Source organism: Coregonus clupeaformis, chromosome 21, assembly GCF_020615455.1.
Source record: "Coregonus clupeaformis isolate EN_2021a chromosome 21, ASM2061545v1, whole genome shotgun sequence".
Taxonomy (NCBI): Eukaryota; Metazoa; Chordata; class Actinopteri; order Salmoniformes; family Salmonidae; genus Coregonus; species Coregonus clupeaformis.
The window spans coordinates 2886309-2905607 of record NC_059212.1 but is presented as its reverse complement, the minus strand read 5'-3'; the positions used below and the strand labels follow the sequence as shown (position 1 = coordinate 2905607).

Genomic DNA, 19299 nt, shown 5'->3' with positions numbered 1-19299 from the left:
ATAAAGAATGATAGTAAAAAGCGTTGGAGCACATTAAATGATATGTTGGGCAAAAAGGCAAACTCAGCTCATTGAATCAGATGGTTCATTCATCACAAAACCCACAGATATTGCCAACTACTTTAATGATTTTTTTATTGCCAAGATTAGCAAACTTAGGCATGACATGCCAGCAACAAATGCTGACACTACACATCCAAGTATAACTGATCAAATTATGAAAAACAAGCATTGTAATTTTGAATTCCGTAAAGTGAATGTGGAAGAGGTGAAAAAAGTATTGTTGTCTATCAACAATGACAAGCCACCTGGGTCTGACAACTTGGATGGAAAATTAATGAGGATAATAGCGGACGATATTGCCACTCCTATTTGCCATATCTTCAATCTAAGCCTACTAGAAAGTGTGTGCCCTCAGGCCTGGAGGGAAGCAAAAGTCATTCCCCTACCCAAGAATAGTAAAGCCCCCTTTGCTGGCTCAAATAGCTGACCAATCAGCCTGTTACCAACCCTTAGTACATTTTTGGAAAAATTATGTTTGACCAGATACAATGCTAATCTACAGAAACAAATTGACAACAGTCTTTCAGCACGCTTATAGGGTAGGACATTAAACAAGCATGGCACTTACACAAATGACTGATGATTGGCTGACAGAAATGATGATAAAAAGATTGTGGGAGCTGTTTTGTTAGACTTCACTGCGGCTTTTGACATTATCAATCATAGTCTGCTGATGGAAAAACTTGTGTTATGACTTTATGCCCCCTGCTATATTGTGGATAAAGAGTTACCTGTCTAACAGAACACAGAGGGTGTTTTTTAATGGAAGCCTCGCCAACATAATACAGGTAGAATCAGGAATTCCACAGGGCAGCTGTCTAGGCCCCTTACTTTTTTCAATCTTTACTAATGACATGGCTTTGAGTAAACCAGTGTGTATATGTACACGGATGACAACACTATACACGTCAGCGACTACAGTGAGTGAAATCACTGCAACACTTAACAGAGAGCTGCAGTTAGTTTCAGAATTGGTGGCAAGGAATAAGTTAGTCCTAAATATTTCAAAAACTAAAAGCATTGTATTTTGGACAAATCAGTCGCAAAAAAAACTAAACCTCAACTTAATCTTGTAATAAATAATGTAGAAGTTGAGCAAGTTGAGGGGACTAAACTGCTTGGAGTAACCCTGGATTGTAAACTGTCATGGTCAAAACATGTTGATACAACAGTAGCTAAGATTGGGAGAGGTCTGTCCATAATAAAGCACTGCTCCTTAAAAACACTATCAACAAGGCAGATCCTACAGGCTCTAGTTTTGTCGCACCTGGACTACTGTTCAGTCGTATGGTCAGGTGCCACGAGGAGGGACCTCGGAAAACTATAAATGGCTCAGAACAGGACAGCACGGCTGCCGCTTAAATGTACACGGAGAGCTAACATTAATAATATGCATGTAAATCGCTCATGGCTCAAAGTGGAGGAGAGATTGATTTCATCACTACTTGTTTTGAAAGAAGTGTTGACATGCTGAATGCACCGAGGTGTCTGTTTAAACTACTAGCACACAGCTCGGACACCCATGCATACCCCACAAGACATGCCACCAGTCAAGAACAGACTATGGGAGGCGCACAGTACTACATAGAGCCATGACTACATGGAACTCTATTCCACATCAGGTAACTGATGCAAGCAGTAGAATCTGATTTTAAAAAACAGATGAAAATACACCTTATGGAACAGCTGGGACTGTGAATAGATACACACACACACAGGAACAGACATACGCTAGCACATGCACTCTACACACACGTACATTGTAATATTGTTCTATGGTGGTATTATACATTTTCGTATTGTAGATATGTAGTGGTGTAATAATGTTTTATGATTTATTGTTTTATCTTTTGTTTTATTAGCAGCAGCTAATGGGGTTCCCTAATAAATATGAATACTTTACTGTGTATTTGAATGTGTAGTTTAATGTGTTTATTGTATATTGATGTGTTTGTGGTGCTATACAGGGTTCATCTGGAAAAGAGACCTTGGTCTCAGCATTGATTTCCTGTCAAAATAAAGGTTAAATTAAATAAAACATGTCTGTCTGACTGACTGGCTAACCAGGCTGGTCCTATCAAGACAGCATCTCATTGACCCTTTCACTGTGTGCTTGAGTGGGCAGCGCCAGGGCAGACGTGGGCAAAGCGAATCGGACGTGACGGACGTCCGCTTGCCCCAGCCACAACACAGAACAGAGGGAGCGCCCTGCGGTCTGCACAGAGTGGCCGGGCAGATAGGGGAGGTGCTGGGAGACCGGGTACTGTCCTCTGAACCCCCTGCTAGAGAGGGGTCCGGACACACACACACACACTTTCTTAGAAACACACAGATACATTCTCTCTCTGCAATACACACTCAAACCACACAATGCTCACTCACCCCAACATGCACATCTATACCCCCCCCCACCACCCACACAAAATTGAATGGTTTTGACAAGCCTTTGAGTCCACTCTTGCCCTATAAAAATTAGAAAATTACTGTAATATTCTCTTCAGCACCCACTCTTGAACACTCGCACACTAGATGAAAGCTGACATAACTAGGACTCACAACAATGTTATCCCATCATATCTTACATGATTTCAGCCCGTCATCTCTCTCTACCTCTAAACTAGGACCAGATTTGCTAAGCTTTCTACCAAGCATTTGCACCTTGTATTTTCAGAAGGGAATAAGACATTTGGTAACACTTGATTTGGATAGTCCATCTGTAGATGCTCTACAGACTATCAGTAACATTTCAACTAACTACATACTAACCCTAGCTCTAACCCTAACCTAACCTAACCCTAAACTTAAACCTAACCTTAACCCTTACCCTAACCCTTATGCTAAACCTAGCCATAACCTTAGCAAGCAGTTGCTTATCAACATATAGTTTGTTGATAGTATGAGAGCTACAGATGGAAAATCTGGAATATCCAGTGTGACCGCGAATTTTAACCATTAAACTACCTTACATTGATTAAATGTTGGATGAAAGCATCAGCTAAATTTCAAATATGACATGACATAATAATAATATTACATTTATAGAGCGCATTTCCCACGCTCAATGTGCATAGAGGGCTCTATTTTAACAAACCTAATGCAATAGTAAATATTGTGGGTGTGTCAAGGCTTGGCCCCTCACTAGCCAATCAGAATGTGCTCCATGACGAAATACACTGAACAAAACTATAAAACGCAACATGCAACAATTTCAAAGATTTTACTGAGTTACAGTTCAAATAAGGAAATCAGTCAATTGAAATAAATTACTTAGGCCCTAATCTATTGATTTCACATGACTGGGCAGGGCCTCAGCCATGGGTGGGCCTGGAAGGGCATAGGCCTACCCACATGGGAGTCAGGCCCAGCCAATCAGAATTAGTTGTTTCCCACAAAAGGGCTTTATTAGACAGAAATACTCCTCAGCACCCCCCGATCCCGCAGGTGAAGAAGTTGGATGTGGTGGTCCTGGGCTGGCGTGGTTACACGTGGTCTGCGGTTGTGAGGCCGGTTGGATATACTGCCAAATTTGACATTTGAGGCGGCTTATGGTAGAGAAATTAACATTAAATTATCTGGCAACAGCTCTGGTGGACATTCCTGCAGTCAGCATGCCAATTGCAAACTCCCTCAAAACTTGAGACATCCGTTGCATTGTGTTGTGTGACAAAATGTTACATTTTAGAGTGGTTTTTTATTGTCCCCAGCACAAGGTGCACCTGTGTAATGATCACACTGTTTAATCAGCTTCTTGATATGTCACACCTGTCAGGTTGATGGATTATCTTGGCAAAGGAGAAATGCTCACTAACAGGGATGTAAACACATTTCTGGGATCTTTTATTTCAGCTCATGAAACATGGGACAGACACTTTACATGTTGCGTTTATATTTTTGTTCAGTATATGTGGTTGCTTCAGGTTGTGTATTTACGGCCTTTTATGTATTGCCTTGGAATCAACTCCAATTCCAATGTTAGTCCATAATAGTTTGTTAAATGTGACAGACCTGCTCAAATGTAGCAACATTTGAAATTGTGTTTTTTACATTGGATAAAAGTAGAGACTGAGCTAGAAAATGGTATATCATACACTACAGTTGAGGAACAATGGGAAAGTAATTCTGCTTTGCAGGTTGATAAACTTGCAACCTCACTTTTGCGAAAATGGCCTTTGAATGTTTTGGCACTACTACTGGAGAACCCTTCTTTGTCTACACCCATTAAGCATCGTTTACACCCTCTTAAGCTTTAGCCCCACTCATGTCTTTAAGGGTTGATCCAAGCGTTCTTTCCTAACATCAGCAGTCAACCACCCAAGGTAACTGGCTAATGTTGGCTAGCTTGCTAGCTACTTCCAGACACAAATGAGAGAACAGCTCACTGACCATTTTATTTGCCCTAGTCAAGCTGGTTAGGCTGTTTTCATGTTATCCAGAGTGTTGGTGACGGAAACTGTGCTGCTGGCAACAATTTACACTTTTTTGGGCAACGTTTACTGACACCGGCCATATTCAACGGGTGTTGAGCGTTCGTAAAATTCATCAGTTATTCTGCGCTCTGGCACACTCAGACAAGAGTGCTCTGAAATCGGAGTAGATAGCCAGAGCGAATTTACCAGCTACGTTTATCAACTGTTTTCGCAGTGACATCAACATTCTATTGAAATGGTTACTTGCATAGTGGAGTCTTTTGTTAAGACATGTAGCTAGCTAGCTAAACGATAATCCCAACTCATGACGTTACTACCCTGCATGAATTTGCAGGTAGCTAACCAACCAGGTTCAATGTTAGTTAGCTAACATTCGGCTATAACTAGCAAAGCAAATGGCTCTGAGATACAAATAATATTACTACACAGATCATACACGTAACATTAGCTAGTGAGCCAGCCAGCTAACGTAAGCTAGCTAGCTAACAGTACACTTTAACTTTAAATGAAATCTACTTTCTGACAAAATTAGAAACATGTAATAAACTCAGCAAAAAAAAAGAAACCTCCCTTTTTCAGGACCCTGTCTTTCAAAGATAATTCGTAAAAATCAAAATAACTTCATAGTATTGCGGGACAGGTACAGGATGGCAACAACAACTGCCCGAGTTACACCAGGAACGCACAATCCCTCCATCAGTGCTCAGACTGTCCGAAATAGGCTGAACTGAGGGCTTGTAGGCCTGTTGTAAGGCAGGTCCTCACCAGACATCACCGGCAACAACGTCGCCTATGGGCACAAACCCACCGTCGCTGGACCAGACAAGACTGGCAAAAAGTGTTCTTCACTGAAGAGTCGCGGTTTTGTCTCAACAGGGGTGATGGTCAGATTCGCATTTATCGTCGAAGGAATGAGCGTTACACCGAGGCCTGTACTCTGGAGCGGGATCAATTTGGAGGTGGAGGGTCCGTCATGGTCTGGGGCGGTGTGTCACAGCATCATCGGACTGAGCTTGTTGTCATTGCAGGCAATCTCAACGCTGTGCATTACAGGGAAGACATCCTCCTCCCTCATGTGGTACCCTTCCTGCAGGCTCATCCTGACATGACCTTCCAGCATGACAATGCCACCAGCCATACTGCTCGTTCTGTGCGTGATGTCCTGCAAGACAGGAATGTCAGTGTTCTGCCATGGCCAGCGAAGAGCCCGGATCTCAATCCCATTGAGCACGTCTGGGACCTGTTGGATAGGAGGGTGAGAGCTAGGGCCATTCCCCCCAGAAATGTCTGGGAACTTGCAGGTGCCTTGGTGGAAGAGTGGGGTAACACCTCACAGCAAGAACTGGCAAATCTGGTGCATCCATGAGGAAGAGATGCACTGCAGTACTTAATACAGCTGGTGGCCACACCAGATACTGACTGTTACTTTTGATTTTGACCCCACCTTTGTTCAGGGACACATTATTCAATTTCTGTTAGTCACTTGTCTGTGGAACTTGTTCAGTTTATGTCTCAGTTGTTGAATCTTGTTATGTTCGTACAAATATTTACACATGTTAAGTTTACTGAAAATAAACGCTGTTGACAGTGACAGGACGTTTCTTTTTTTGCTGAGTTTATATGAAAATGTAGCTAGCTAGACTATCTTACCCGTATATATGGACGGACGCTTCTCACTCTCTGTCACGGATGCCATGGTTGCCTTTTGTTTGAAGATATAATCCGGAGACAGGTGTTTTCTCCATCTCCTTAGCTATCATACTCTAATTCCACTGATTTCAAAACTCGGTCCTCCAGAAAGTGGAGAGCAACACTTATGCAGTTCTACTATGCTATATATTTAAAATATATATATATATATATTATTATTCGTATTTACAGATGGCATACACGTTTGTTATTAGGGCACATGAAAGTTCACATGTTCCAGAAGGCATTTCTGCCAACAAACGCATTTTGATTAAAAAAGAAAGTTTACGTTCAAATGGCTCTCCTGTGAAGTAGTGACATATGCCTAGTTTCCTGAAATGAGTCACAAATGGCTTACAGAAACGAAATAACAAAATGTAGACATATCACTAAATAGGTTAACTTGAACCAATTTGCAGTCCACATTGTTCTAAGTAATTGCATGGCTTCAATAGCATTCACACTGATATAAGGGCTAGGCCTACTGTAAATTGCATCATGGCTGAGCATGGACTTGCCAAACATTGTCAATAAGCAAGATTAAATTCATTATTGATAAGGCCTAAGAAGAGAATGAATAATTATAATCAAATTATTTTTATATTTCTACCCGTGGGCATATAGAACAACGCAGACTATGGAGGGTTTTATGCACATCCAAAATGGGACCTGCATGGCTAAAATTATGTGGGCCTGCCTAAAATGCATACATAAAAAGGGAATGTCAGCTCACTGTTTTACTGTCAAACTTGATATTTGAAGCTTTGGTGATTAAGATGTATTTCCAAGCGGTCTCAGGAGCCAAACCCTTTATCGACAGTCTTGACTACTTCGTGATTGCATTGGGCAGACAAAAAAAAGCCTTCATTGAGGGGAGGTAAGGCTATGCTTGGTTTTAAAGAAAATAAAACGAAATGTGAAAAAAACATGAGTTTTTTATGTTTCTAAATATGAAGTATACAGGCACCGAAAGCACATTAGGTTACTCTTGTTCCATGCACATTTGGGCACTGTGCGTCACGGCTGGATAGGCTACGTTTCCACTGTCAAAATCCATCCCATAACCACCTGCGTTACCGCTAAAACCAGCTTTTGGTTGGTCTTAAATATCAGCGCTGCCTGAAATTAGCACTTTGGATCATGTTTTTAAGGGCACACTTCAAATATTTCCACCCCATCCGAGCTGAGCGCAAGCAAGCTGATATAAGACAGGTAAATTACCGAACCTGGCGTTAGGGCTGGAAAATGCCAGTGTGGCAGTTTTTACATGACAATTGCAAAGTAACGTGCATTTGATACTGGTGCCGCCTTAATGATAAACTTGTCACCAAATGCTGAGCAAAATTGGCCAAAAGTTAGGCTCTGTCTTGGATATGGCCACATCAAGGTATATTGAATTGGTTTGACAGTATGCTAATTCTGGCTGCATTAAATAGCATTGTCAGTTTGTATTGGAGTCATGATTTCTTGGCAGACGGGGTGTTGTGCGACAGATGGTGCTCACAGTATAGAGAGCTGTTATATCTCAAGCATCGCTGGGCATAAAAATAAATAATTGTGTACTTTTCATTTAGACATCTTGCAGGAGAAGGGAATCATATTGCCTATAGGCTACCATAAGTGCGGGACACAATTTGTTCAATTCTATTTTTTTTCTAGATCAAGGAACATTTTTATAAAAGTTATGATTAAACCCTCCCTACGATTCTTAGTAAATTCTAAGGAACCCATCCTATTAACTGTAAAAAGGTCCAATGTAGTATTCAAAAGGCCATTTTATATTATTTCAACATTGGTTTGGGGCTTTTGTTTGTCCTTTATTTCATCAAAAGACTCGCACTTAGAATATCTATCTGCTATCTAAATGGCTATACCTGCATTCTGCCTATTAGCATAAATCCCAGCCAAAAGCTTATCAGAGGTTTGGTGGGTGTGGCTAGAGTTAATGGTAAGGGCAATGTCCTGTGCACCTGTCTGTGTTCCTACTACATTATCTGTACCCTCTGTCCAAGTGTGCTAAAAGCTCTGTTTTTAATTAAAACAGAAAAGGTATTATGTGAACGTGATACACATAATCCCATTCATTGGCAGTTCAACAAAGAAGACATTTGTGTTAAATTTTTTGCTTCCACCTGTGGAGTTGAATCCCCTAAATAAGACATACCATAGCACCCATCAAAACCCCAAAAATGTATCAATAAGATCATATGCAGCTAGCCATAAGCTTACATCAACACCATTCCTGTATTAGTAATTCTTTAGTTTGCTTTGCAACGGTTTCACAAATTCTCAGTAACGTTCTCCGTAACAGTTACAGAAATGTTTTTCTTGCTATGAATATGATATGTGGCTGTTTATCTACCTTAGTTGAATGCACTGACTAAGTCGCTCTGGATAAATGTCTGCTAAAAACCTAAAATGTAAACGTTCAAAGCATGCTGTGTATTATTCTAATGAGATCCACCCCCAAAACAAGACCAAATTTGGTCGGCCCGGACTGGGCCAAATCTGAACCAATCATAGATGAAGTACAATACAGCACAGTACAGCACAGAAGAGAACAGTAGTGTTTAGTTCAGTACAATACAGTAGAGTAGGCCTACAGTAGAGTTTAGTTCAGTAAAGTACAGTCAAGTACACTGGTGTACAGTACATTATACTGTACTTTACTATTCTCTACTACTGTATTGTAATGAACTGAACTATACTCCCACTTACTTTACTGTATGAACATTACTGTACTGTACAGGGCCCGGTTTCCCGATAGCGATGGAACTTAGCTTTACGAGTGTTTTAACGATGCATCTTTCCTACAATGACTGAATATGTAACATGCATTTCCCAAAACACCACGCAGATAGAATGGTCGCTAAGTGCATCGTTGGAACATATGTCGATACTGATAGGATCTCGGTTCAGCTTTCTCAATTCAAATCTTACCTTAACATTAGAATTATTTCACAATACTGATGACAGATCAGCTCCTAGAGAAATATGACCACCTACGGCTGCAAATATTGACGTGGCTTATCCTAATGCTTACCCAATAAAAATGCATTAAATCACCGATTTGGCACATTATTGCGCACGTTAGTCAACACATCATTAAATATATCGAGACAAATTACAGACAGTAGCCTAGCCTACAAGTAGAAAAATAGAACTCAATTGATTGAACATGAAATGTATTTCAATATAAGCCTACTGTTTATATTTTAATATAGTCATCTCTTTCATTTAAAGCATATTTGTATTCATCACTTGTTTGTATCAATTGCAAAGACATTGGCAACTTTGTATTTGTAGTCAACTTTGTTCTGAAGTTATCGGCAGTCACGGATAAACCATGTGACATGGGAGGGTAAAAAAATCGTCAAGTGGTCTGAGGCAGGCATAAGATTACGAGCATTTTCAAGTGCAACGTTAATAACGCTGGTTTTGAGAAACACCTCGGAGATTTAACGATGCGCCTACGAAGGTTCTAATGATGAATTTAGCCTTAAGATGCTTTTGGGAAACCGGGCCCTGAACTATAATCTACTATAATGTACTGTACCGTAATCTGCTGTGATCTACTGTACGGTGCTGTCCAAACTTGTGAAACATAGACGTCTATGTTTGGCCCAAATCAAGCCCATGTTCAGATTTGGTCTGGTCCAGACCAGATGTCTGTGGACTTTGAAATCAAGGCCGGTCCCAACCGGAAGAAAATGACGTCTGTGGAAGTTGAAATCAAAGCCAGGGATGACGGACCGAATTCCAAAGTCTTTTCAAAGTCCATGGACGTTGGATGGTGCTCACTGGACTATTTCTTAGCCTATAGGATGAGTGTCGCTCAGTTGCTAGAGCATGGCGCTTGCAACGCCAGGGTTGTGGGTTCGATTCCCATGGGGGACCAGTATGAAAAAAATAATGTATGCACTCACTAACTGTAAGTAGCTCTGGATAAGAGCATCTGCTAAATGACTAAAATGTAAAAATGTGATTCAGCCATGATTTCATAGCAGCATTGAATAGACATCAGGTTGCCTCCAATTTATAGCCAATTCCCCTCCTGCAGATGTAATGGTGATGCGTTAAAAGTATATGCATCCATAGGAGAGCAGTTCTTGAAATGCATTATGCTGCTTCTTGACAGGTGGCTTAAGTATAGGCGACTGTGTAGCTTGATGCAGAAACCAAAAATGCATAGCCTACAAACATGCATTAAAGCAAACCGAAACCTAGCTATTTTTATTGTCATTGAATAATAGCCAAATGTTTAGGTCATACATTTGATAATATAGGCTATGTCACCTGTTTAAATTAAAAATAAATTAAATTAATTTTAAAAAGAGATCCCGTGCACATTATCACATCTCTCGATTATTTTCTAGGCATCAGCCCCGTCATGATAAGTCTGTGTATGCTATTTATTTCGCTAAACGATTAGGTCCTACCATAATATTGCATTTTCGAAATAAAGTAGTCTTTTAGGCTATCGATAAGGTTACCGTTTGCCTGTTTGGTGAACTACGGGACACGCGACAGGCAATTGATAAGCAAGGTAGAATAATATCGCATCCAGCCATCCACACCCTAAAAGCAATGCGCATGCGTCCCAGCCAAACAAAGGACTTGGCATTCCTAATCGAAGTTTCACTCCAACCCAATAGTATTTGAGATTTAATTGCAACGATGGACACTAAAAATGATAAGGATATTTTACTTATTATTGCACCCTATCAGATATGATTTTAATGATGCCAAAGAGTCTTGCAAACGGATAGGCACTCTGTTAGCCTACTCCCCCTTCTCATCACACATGCCATAAAAGAACTGAGCATCTCCTATTAGTGCACATTCAGATGGAATTCAAATGGAATATGATATTAATGAGTCAGTCATCCATGACATAATTTGGTCACGTTCAGATCCGATGATAAGACTGTGTGTGTGTGTGTGTGTGTGTGTGTGTGTGTTACATATAGCGCAGCCAATGTGTCACACCTCCATACACAAAGATGTGGGGCGAAGAATCTTATTTCTGGAATTACTATAATTTCCATTTGGAGAGATGTTCCACAATCTCTATAAAATGTGGAGTTTCTGTCCAATTGGTCAGCCTAAATTGTGATATTTGTGCTTCATTAGCACACAATGTTTGTAATCAGTCATATTTACTTTTAAAGAGCTCATACATTAATAAACTACACTATCATCAAGACATGTCAAATACTTGTATGGTGGAAAAGGTCCATACTCCACCAGACACTGTGCACGAGAAAGAGAACACACCCCTTTATCTTGACATTTTTGTCGGTAGAATTGCATAGAAGGGAAAACTGACTAATTATGACATTTCCATTGCAAACAAGGTTATTCATAAATTTTTAAGGTTTGTCCACATAATCATTGTCAAGTCAATTTGCTCAGAAGTGCTCATTTTTTTGTCAAAAACACTCCATTGTCTAACGTGCGCTCTAGCTATCCAAAGGGATAGGTGAAAAGCAAAAATCTACACACCCAGAAAATACAACTGTTTGAAAACGCGTACTAGAGTAATTGTTAATGATTTAAAAAAAAAAAATATTCAATGGAATGATTCTTACCGTTGGCAGTGAAGTTACAAAGCCCTCCTTGAAGTAAGTGTATTTTATCAAGCGGCTTCGCCTGTGCGCGTGGTAGCTTGTGCCTATTATGGTAGTGTTCTGCGTGGCTCACTCTGCATTTCTCTGGCGCCACGCGCACGTACACTCACGCACACACACGGTTCACTCCATTCTGGCGCTCATTTGGGCGCGCGACGCTGCTGAGACGTGGAGGGCTGATCTCCAACTACCTAAAGGGGCTTACACACAGTAACACGGTACACACGGTAAACAGCAATTGAACCGCGAGAAAATCCTCCTACCATGTGTAGAGACCAGCGGTCCCGGTTGTTATCAGCTCGAATGTTGTCATTAAAACATTGGTTGACAAGATTAACTCTGCTCATTGGTCAAACATGCACAGCACCTGCTCTAGACTTCAGCTAATTTCATATTTTGGAGCCTAGACTGCTGTGCCATCAGCCGCTGCTCATAGGCATGAGCACGACAAACCACACCGCTCGCAAAACTGCTTGCCGCCCTCTGCCCTACTCCCAATGAAGTCTATGAAACCGTTGCCCTTACCACTGCCCATCTGTAAACGCCTTAAGGGGGAGTTTACACATCCTGTACAATTATCATCTTTCATTCATCAAGATTTCCCCACAATAATTAAAAAAAAAACATATTATTTCCACAAACATCCACCTGTTTGACATAATTATTCAAGGAGTCATGGTTAATTGTATTTTATCAGAAAGGTAGTAGGGATGTTTTAGTCTCTTTCCAATTTACAAGCACTGGTTGCCAATAATAAGAACATTCATCATTATAATGCAATGGTGCTAGTGTAACAGGGTTGGTTATGTTTCCACTTGCCTCTAAAGAAATGTGTATTTAATGTTCAAGCATTCTTATTGGTTGGTTCAACTCTGATGACAATAAGGCGTGTTGTGATTGGCCCCGCTTGCAGCTAGGGGGAGATCGTGAACGTCAGGTCTTCCCAGTATGAAAATGTGATGCAAGGGGGTAGGTCATGTTCTGAATACTGTTTTATATTTTACAATGTGTACAAGGTTGCTGTACGTTACTGGTTTATACATGTGTGGGTATATGGTACCTGTTAGGGATTGAGGGGCTTTCTGGGATGTGCTTTGACATATGATTGCTGTAGATAAGTGTGTTAGCTAGCATACACCGACGTAATGGTCACATGAGCCCAGTGCTAACACAGTTGCCTTCATGCTACAGATTTTGCCATCGACAGCCATCAATATCGTTAAGCTCTGCACAACTAACGTGCTGTTTCCCATTTAACAACAGGTATTTACACATGTTATATTTTGTATTGTTTTTTTGTATTTTGTTCGCCCAGTATGAAAATGTGATGCAAGGGATTTTGCCATCGACAGCCATCAATATCGTTAAACTCTGCACAACTAACGTGCTGTTTCCCATTTAACAACAGAAATAAATTATACTCAACTGGGACCACTGGCTGATGTAATTTATTAGGAGAAAACAACGCAAGGAGAGTACGATATACATCTGTTACACTGGTGCCGAGACCCGGCTTCAAGAAGTACTGTGGTTGCTGATGCACGCCAGAGTGGAATTCTCAGGGAGCTCCTGGTAGCATGAGTGAGTGGGGGAAATATAATGTACTGTTTATTACTTGTATGTGGTGATGCTATGATTATTTAGTGATGTAATTGTGCTGTAACCTTCCGAAGCCAATTAACGTGAGGGCGATGCCATTTTCTACCACACGGTGGCGACAACTATTTATTAAGGCGTTTCTTGTTACTTTTCTGTGTTGATTCTTGGTCTTGTTAGACAACTACTACTGAACTGTTATTTTGAGTGCGTTATGTTCAAGCTGATTTTTTGATTTATTGTGATTTAAAAAAAATTGGACTTAATTTTTACATACAAAACATATATATATATATTACATTTTATTTAAAAAATGGAACGTTTTGGAGAGGTAGGGGAGTTTTCATGTTTAACCCTTCACCGCCAGTGGGTAGGGGGGCAGCTATTTCTCAAGTTACTTCCACACCTCTGGCCAGGCCAACTGCACAGGCAAGTGTGCACTTTCCACATGATTTAAAGCTACCTCAACTCAGTGCATTCGAGCCAGTTTCATCTAGTCCTAGGATGGAGGATGTGTCTGGATTTCCTGGTGGGCATTGTTAAGCAGATAGGTCACTCCATAGGTGAAAATATTGCCTCTTGTTTGGAATCAAAGGCTATGGGAGATGGGGTGGGACAGAAGGTTGATAATGTTGGTGGTACCAAGGCTGGGGCCAGCTCTAGTCTAAATGTAGTGGTGAAAAATGATGTCAGGGAACCAGTCTGTTTCAGGGGGGATGGTTCAGAGGAATGCACAGTGCATGAGTGGGAGGAGACCATGTTAGTGTACATTTAGAAGAAGGGCTATGGTGGGCAGGAGAGTTCAGATGAAGTTTTGGGTAAGCTGTCAGGGCGGGCACATGACGTGGTAAGAGTAAGCCTACGCAGTAACCCAGTTGACTTAAGCCAGGGCCCTAGACCAGTTTTTGACATTCTGAAGCATCACTTTAGCGACACAATCAACTCCGACATGCCCCTAGCTGATGTTTATTCTACGTTGCCAATGGAAGGGGAGACTCCATTTGATTACTGGATCAGACTGAACAGGGCCATAGAGGTGGCAGAGGACTGTTTGAAGAGGCAGAACAAGGAGCTAGATAATCCATCACGTGTTCTGACTGTCATGTTCATTAAGCACTGTCCGAACCCAGAGCTGTCATTGATATTCATGTGCAAACCATTGCATGAGTGGACGGCTGCGGAGGTCCATGGCAGGCTGGAGGAGTACCAGAGGAAGTGCAAGGCTCCACGTCCCTTGCGGCTGGCCCCACTGGTCACCACACTGACGCAGGAAGTAAGTAGGCCAGTGTCGGCTGTTGCAAACTGCCCGGACCCCTTGCAGCAGCCCACAAATGGCTCATCCGAGGCATTGGATCGTGTGATTGGCATGCTTGAACGGGTCTTGGAGCAGAGGCCACAGCAACCTGTAGGCGGCTATGATAACCGTTTCCAGAGGAGGCCCAGGAGAAGGGAGAACCCGTCTTTGCAATGCAAAGTGTGTGGGGATGCGAATCACAGCACAATGGATCATTGTTTTTCTAACCACCTATGCTTCCTCTGTTATGCAGCAGGGCACACACGTCAAGAATGTCCTCGCACTTCATCGGTAACTCCCGTCACTCCATCAGACAGCAACACGACACAGCGGCAGGAAAACTATCTGGCCCACACGGGATGGGGGGAAGTGCTGGGCCTTGTGAGGTGCCCCAATCAGATAGTGGTGTAGATTTAGAGTCAATATATTCAAGTGTTTGTGATGAAGTCAAGTCGAACAAAAAAGTCATTATGCAAAATACACAGAGAGTGCTCCACAACGATGAACTCTTCTATACTAGGGTGTTACTGGGGGATGTTATAGAGGTGAACGCTATGATTGACAGCGGTTCTATGGCATGCACATTGAGCTCAACAGTGGTGCCACGCCTTGAGAAAGCAGGTGTGCTCAAGAATGGCTCCCTCAGTCCGACTGAAGTGGTGTTGGTTGGCTGTGGAGGGTTGAAGACCAAGCCTGTAGGTGTTTGTGAATTGAATCTGTCTGTGTATGGCAGCAGTGTCTCTGTCCCTGTTCTAGTAGTGGATGGCCAACGTGATGAGCTCATCCTAGGCAGCAACGTGATAAAACACCTCATCAGGGAGCTGAAGACGACTGGTGACTTCTGGGAGAAGATGTCATCGTCTGAACACAATGGAGATGACAAACTGTTCCGTCTGCTGGCTAATGTAGAGAGATGGAAAGGGACCGAAGGGCCAGAAAGAGTGGGCACAGTAAGGCTGAAGCGGGCGGTCACATTGGAGCCTATGCAGGAACATTTAGTCTGGGGCCGGCTGTGTACGCCTCAAAATGTATCCGTGGGCAGTGCTGTCGTTATTGAGCCTACGAGGGCACGCTCAAGACCAAAAAAACATTATAGTGGGGAGAACAGTAGGGACATTGTGGAGCGATGGCTGGGTCCCTGTCAAAGTTATCAATCCCTCACCAAAGCCAGTAACAGTGAGATGCAATGCCAAGATAGTGGACGTTTTTCCTTGCATGGCATTAGAGGACTTTGAAACGGACTATATGGATGGGCCCACTGTCGAACCGGTCCCCCTGGTGCAGCAGGTACACAAAATGGAGGACAATCCAGACTTTGACAATGGTAGTGGAGATAGCTTGACCGTTGACAGTACCGTCAAACCGCACAGAGTGACAAATGAGGTGTTGCACGAGTTAGGGCTAGGTGACATTGACATTGAGTCCACTCAGTCAAGAAATGCCATTTCATGAAGAGGTCAGTGCGGTTCTTGGGGCATGTCATCAGTGAAGGAGGTGTGGCCACAGACCCAGAAAAAGTGAAGGCTATTGCAGGGATGACAGAGAAGGATCTCATGGAGGATAACACGGACGTGCCCTCCCAGGGGAAGATTCGGTCCTTTCTCGGAATGATAGTCTATTACCAGCAGTTCATTGAGGGGTGCTCCACCATCGCTAAGCCGCTGCATGGGCTGACAATGGGGACGAAGGCACCACGCCATGGGAAAGGCAAGAGGAAAAGAGGAATACATAGGAAACTCACAGCAGCAGACTGGACTGGTGAATGCAAACAGGCCTTTAGTCAGTTGAAACAAGCTCTCCTCGATCAGGTCATGCTAGCCCACCCTGATTTTAGTAGACCTTTCTTGCTGTCTGTAGACGCATCTAGTAATGGATTAGGTGCTGTCCTCTCCCAGATGCCAGAGGATGGGTCTGCAGCCAGACCCGTAGCATTCGCTAACAAATCACTTACTTATGCACAGTCAAAGTATCCTGCCCATAGGTTAGAGTTTTTTGCTTTACGCTGGGCCGTCTGTGAGAAGTTTAGTCATTGGTTAAGGGGCAAGCCTTTTACTGTATGGACAGACAACAACCCATTAAGCCCAAATTGGACGCCTGTGAACAGAGATGGGTTGCTAAACTCGCTACATTCGAGTTTGACATCAAGTACATCCCCGGTCCCAAAAATATCATTGCTGATGCACTCAGTAAACAGCCATTTGTGCAGCCGAGCGCTCTCCACCGCATCACAAGGGTTCCATACAAGGCCTTGCTGGAAGAAGCTGCGGGAGTACGTGCTGAGAAGGTGCAAGATGTGTTCCGCTGGTCGAACCACCCATTCGACCTCGAAAGCTGCTCACCGTCAATTGAGGCAGATGCCTGTGAAATTGTCATGGACTGCCAAACTACCTCCTATCCCTCTCCTTGTTCTCTGTCAAAGGAAGCGGTGTCAGCAGTCCTGAGGTAGCAAGAAGAGGCTGGTCTACAGAACTGTGCGCTGCTACTGCCACAGCTCACTCAGTCACTGGTGCCATCTGAGATGTCAGATGTGAGAGTGCTATCCCGTGACGACCTGATATCAAAGCAGCGCCAGGATGACGCACTCGCCAGAGTTGTCTTCTACGTGGACAGGGGCCGTAGACCTTCTAGGAGGGAACGTGGCCATGAACCACTTCGAGGCTCTGCGGATTCTGAAGACCTGGGAGAAGCTCACACTGAAAATGGGTGTACTATATCGCGTTACCAAAAGTTTGCTGTCAAAGAAGAAGACGTACCAGTATGTAGTACCCACCTCAATGAGGGCAACAGTTTTGAAGGGTGTCCACGATGAAGCCGGTCATCTGGGGCAACAGCGAACGTTGTACTTGACGAGACGGAGGTTCTTCTGGCATGGTCTGGAGTCGGATGTGAGAGAGTATGTCAAGACCTGCAAGAGGTGTGTGTTCAGTAAGGCCCCCGAGCCAGAGGCCAGAGCTCCACTGGAGAACATCATCACAACTGAGCCCCTCGAGTTGGTGTGTGTGGACTTCTGGTCTGCTGAAGACTCCAACAACAAGTCCTTGGATGTTCTGGTCGTCACTGATCATGTTACTAAGAGATACATCTGTTACACTAGTGTGTGCTGAGGACTACACTAATTTTGCCTTGGGGGGGTGTCAATACAAACAGTCTGGTTGGCCATTTGATTAATAGTTCAGCAGTCTTATGGCTTGGGGGTAGAAGCTGTTAAGGAGCCTTTTGGACCTAGACATGGCGCTCCGGTACCACTTGCCGTGTGGTAGCAGAGAGAACAGTCTATGACGGGTGACTAGAGTCTTAGACAATTTTTTGGGCCTTCCTCTGATGCCGCCTAGTATATAGGTCCTGGATGGCAGGAATCTTGGCCCCAGGGATGTACTAGCCTGTACGCACTACCCTCTGTAGCGCCTTATGGTCCGATGCCGAGCAGTTGCCAAACCAGGCGGTGATGCAACCGGTAAGGATGCTCTCGATGGCGCAGCTGTAGAACTTTTGGAGGATCTGGGGACCCATGCCAAATCTTTTCAGTCTCCTGAGAGGGAAAAGGCATTGTCGTGCCCTCTTCATGACTTTCTTGGTGTGTTTGGACCATGATAGTTTGTTGGTGATGTGGACACCAAGGAACTTGAAACTCTCTACCCGCTCCACTACAGCCCCCTCGATGTGAATGGGGGTGTGTTCGGCCCTCCCTTTCCTGTAGTCCACGATCATCTCCTTTGTCTTGCTCACGTTGAGGGAGAGGTTGTTGTCCTGGCACCACACTGCCAGGTTTCTGACCTCCTCCCTATAGGCTGTCTCATCATTGTCGGTGATCAGGCCTACCACCGTTATGTCGACAGCAAACTTAATGATGGTGTTTGAGACGTGCTTGGCCACGCTGTTGTGGGTGAACAGGGAATACAGTAGGGGACTAAGCACGAACCCCTGAGGGGCCCCTGTGTTGTTGCCTACCCTCACCACCTGGGGGTGGCCCGTCAGGATGTCCAGGATCCAGTTGCAAAGGGAGGTGTTTAGTCCCAGTGTCCTTAGCTTAGTGATGAGCTTGGAGGGCACTATGGCGTTGAACACTGAGCTGTAGTCAATGAACAGCATTCTCACATAGGTGTTCCTTTTGTCCAGGTGGGAAAGGGCAGTATGGAGTGCGATTGAGATTGCGTCATCTGTGGATCTGTTGGGTCGGTATGCGGATTGGAGTGGGTCTAGGGTTTCCGGGATGATGGTGTTGATGTGAGCCATGACCAGCCTTTCAAAGCACTTCATGGCTACCGACGTGAGTGCTACGGGGCGGTAGTCATTTAGGCAGGTTACCTTTGCTTTCTTGGGCACAGGGACTATAGTGGTCTGCTTGAAACATGTAGGTATTACAGACTCGGTCAGGGAGAGGTTGAAAATGTCAGTGAAGACACTTGCCAGTTGGTCCGCGCATGCTCTGAGTACACATCCTGGTAATCCATCTGGCCCCACGGTCTTATGAATGTTGATCTGTTTAAAGGTCTTGCTCACATCGGCTATGGAGAGCGTGATATCACAGTCGTCCGGAACTGCTTCAGAATTGCTTGTCTCGAAGCGAGCATAAAAGGCATTTATCTCGTCTGGTAGGCTC

General features: G+C 43.5%; 1 protein-coding gene across 1 annotated transcript in view; it reads right to left on the bottom strand.

The window, feature by feature from the left end:
• Positions 1-12280, bottom strand: part of basp1 (brain abundant, membrane attached signal protein 1) — a 73881-nt gene extending 61601 nt beyond the window's left edge. The window contains exon 1 of the mRNA XM_041841463.2: positions 11771-12280. The gene's annotated coding sequence lies outside the window, so the exon portion shown is untranslated. The remainder of the gene's footprint in view (positions 1-11770) is intronic.
• Positions 12281-19299: the final 7019 nt, after the last annotated feature.